The 3,627-nt window shown below is 36.1% G+C and overlaps 1 long non-coding RNA gene across 1 annotated transcript; it reads right to left on the bottom strand.

Moving 5' to 3' along the window:
• Positions 1–265: 265 nt before the first annotated feature.
• Positions 266–2,463, bottom strand: LOC139125476 (uncharacterized). The gene is made up of 3 exons (XR_011550238.1): positions 1,229–2,463; positions 891–959; positions 266–442 (listed from the first exon to the last, which is right to left on the bottom strand). It is a non-coding gene; the product is annotated as an uncharacterized lncRNA (long non-coding RNA).
• Positions 2,464–3,627: the final 1,164 nt, after the last annotated feature.

Below are 3,627 nucleotides of genomic sequence, written 5' to 3' on the forward strand. Positions count from 1 at the left end.
CAAATCTCTGGATATTGACAGTAGAGAACCGTCATCCACTTAACTCAAACGTGTCACGCTTTCAAAATTACATAAATATTGTCATATATCTGTAAAATTACCTAAGTACAGAGAATTCAACTCTAGTTTTGCTTTACGATATCGCCAACTCTCAATAATTACTTTGTCACAGATACCATCACTATCAAATTTCAGCAAAACATCAGAGCAGATCACTTGGAGGAGAAAATCACTTTTGTAGCTTTCCCAGAGCTCCAGCCCTCCACCGATTGCAATGTTGGGCAAGACACACGAATTTTCAGCGGACTGTTATTTTTTACACATTGACATCTACTTCCAATAAGACTTAAGAACTCATTTAGTCTTGTAAGGCTATCACAGGATTCAACCTTTGATAGATCATCAGCTGGTGCAGTGACTTTTACGTCAATTTGGATGAAAACTGAAAACAAATAAAAAAAGCATCCATCTTTATCAATAACGTAAATTTATCAAATTTATTGATTCGTCAAAAATGACATCCACATAATAGCAGACACTGTTTGAAAGTTTCTTAGAAATGAATCATATGGTCACTTTTCATCGATCGTTCAGACAATAACATTCATTCCGCTAATCCACATGTAAAATTTGTCTCCTTTCCAAATGTAAACACGGCCTCGCAAAATGGCTATAATAAGAACAAATAATGCAATATGTCATTGACATTATTGATGATCAAATATACAAGAAAATAGTTAAACTTCAGCAAGCCTTTACTTTATCAGAAGGAAACTGATTTTGAGTAATTATTTAAGCGAGCCAGTATGCTTATAAGCATTGTTTCTACTTGTCATACAGGCACTTACAAAGCATTGTAGAAAATATCTACTGAAAGATTTTCTGCTTACCTTCTGTAGATGCACTTGTTGAATTGTGATTGTCTTCACTTTCAGTTGATTCCTGTGTAGCTGTCGAGTCTAAAGGATCAAATGCATACAAAGTCAAAGGTGAACAATCAAGAGGATATACAACATTATATACATTTGCGTAGCCTGTCGGCCACACATTAGGTTTGTCACTCACCAAATGCTTTTGACCCATTTCGTCTAACTTTAGTCAATCAGTGCGTCTGTTTGTTCCGTACAGTCTCTTACTCCATCAGTGTGTTTTTTTAGTTTGCCTGTCTATCCCAACAACTATGCATCATTTCTTAAGTATATCATAGCTCTTAGGTTGGCTCACTTACCTAGCTTATTTTCTGAGATGACAGTGTTAAAAGTTTTCGACAACCTATGATGTGATTCCTTAATAGCTCCATTTGTCATACTCTCCTTCAAGTCTCGTTGTAGGTCCTTCGTCTTCTTCAAAAACGTTTCATATAATCGGGGTTCTACCAAAGTTTCGATACATTTATCTTTCAATATCTCTGCCGAGTCATTACAGTGCTGATTAATTCCAATTTCTTTGATAATGACAGTGTCATAATAATATGTCAAATCCCTTTTAATGAACTCTGAAAACCCTGACAGTCCTGTGCTTAGGGATGGAACTCCAGCAGCACTTGCTAATAAGCTTATAAAGCCAAAAGGTGCTATTGTAGGGGCATGTAGATGTAGGTGACATTGACTAAAGTCCTTCAAAATAGTGTTTTGTAAATGAACAATAGTTACAGGAGAAGGATAATGAATAATATCGAGATAAGGTGAACCAGAAATTCTTAATAAATTTTCTTGACATTCTTTTCCAATCTTTTCAGGAAGACCTCGGATTTTCAATTTTGTGCGTATTCGGTTTGCAAAATAATTAGCGATTTTACCACTTGCAAGAGCGACAGTTTCTAAACTTTCTGTACATTTTTCAACTGTCCTTGAAGAGAAATCGAATGTTAATAAATGTATTTGATCATTAATATCAAGATTAGAAATCGTTTTATCAAATATTTGATCATCCACCGCTGGTAAAAATTCTATATGCTCTGGTTTATTTTCTAGGGCGTTAAATTTAATGGAAAAGTGGGAATGTACTTTGGGTCCGATTGAAATGGCAAACTTAGCTTTCTCAACATATTCCATTATTTCATATTCAAAATCTTGGATGTCACTCGGTTCTTTGTTAAGGTCTTCCGGTATGTATGACAAGACTGGAACAAAATGAGCATTTGGAAAAATTTCTTCATGAATGCTCCTAGCAGCGTCTGTCGTCCGTTAACCATAGAATACCCTATTATAATTTTGACGTCAGCACACTCATTTTTAAGAGAGGGGAAATAGGATTTGTGTCGGAGAAGTCGCTCTGTGAGTGATAACCTATCATTTTGAAAATTTTCTGCCTCTATTAATTTGATCTGCTTTTTCTCGGCGTCCATTTTTTCAGCCTCAGAAGGTTCGAAGATAGTCATATAAACCCGTCCTTGGTGTGTTAGTAGTTTCATCAAATCTCCTTGAAGTATATTTATAGGGATATTTCCAGACCTCGGCCACCATTCTGTGCTCAGAACTATATGCCAGTGCCTGCAACGGGTAGTAGCAAGCAAGTTACATATTATGACTGCTAAGTCCCTATGAGTATATTATTTTAAAGCAGATAAAGTAGCTTGTGCATTCAAGTGGGAATAGTTAATAAACTATATCAACCGGAGGTAAATTTCGGCCAACCAATAAACCAATTTGAACCTTAAAAAAAGATAATCGAAATGAAGCTAATTTTCAATTTTCAAATGGTTTTATCATCTTAATTATTAACTTTTATGCCTATTTTTAAAATTAAAATCTTTGGTCTGAGATTGAAATATAGAAAATAGGAATGCTGTGAGGATGGCACTTTGCGGCCATTCAAATTTCCCTACAACAAACTCTATTTCTCACAATACATATTTAAGTTTTTCAAATTTTCAATTTACCAAACATCTCATTTTCCTATTTCATTTTGTGCCTGGCAGCTGATAGTACCTATCTTTGGCCCAGGAATGCATCAAATTGTGACAGTTATTTGCGCGGGCAACTTGTTTCAATGGATCGAGTAACGAACATACAAAGAACAATTGTGTTGCTGCCGGAGAGGAAAGTCCGATATAATCAGTTTGACCTGACCTGCTACAATTTTGCGCGCTTCCCGTCAATGTTGCACACTTGTACGTTGTGAAAAAAATTGTGACAGCCATCAGCCCAATCAGAGTGCGGCATCCATATTCATTTTATCTGATTAATCTATTCAGATGTCAATCTTTGTACGCAACGATGTTCTCTGCAAAATGATCTAAGTGCCCCGTAATAGTTTTTATTGCGGCCCACTATATAAATTGCATCCGTTACAGCCCGATCCAAATCTTGAATTTGAAGGCGTTTGATATCATGTTTGAGACGCTATCGTCTTACACTTCATTCAGAGATACAACTTGCACTGGGCAAAACATTTTAGAGATGAACACCAATATTTCGCGGCGACTTCTTCCTTATCAACCATTTTGAATTTCTTGAGGCTGAACGCACCAACTTAAATTCATTGCCTGAAGTACATGCACTCTATCAAAAAGAACACTGTTTGCTTTTCTTCCCGTATAACTATGTCGGTCGTGAGACGATGTTATTCCCGCTAATTTGAAAAAATTATCTTCTGCAATTATCTTTACTGAGCGCCTCCCCAAGT

The sequence above is a fragment of the Ptychodera flava genome (genome assembly GCF_041260155.1).
Source record: "Ptychodera flava strain L36383 chromosome 3 unlocalized genomic scaffold, AS_Pfla_20210202 Scaffold_25__1_contigs__length_14229661_pilon, whole genome shotgun sequence".
In the NCBI taxonomy this organism is placed as follows: Eukaryota; Metazoa; Hemichordata; class Enteropneusta; family Ptychoderidae; genus Ptychodera; species Ptychodera flava.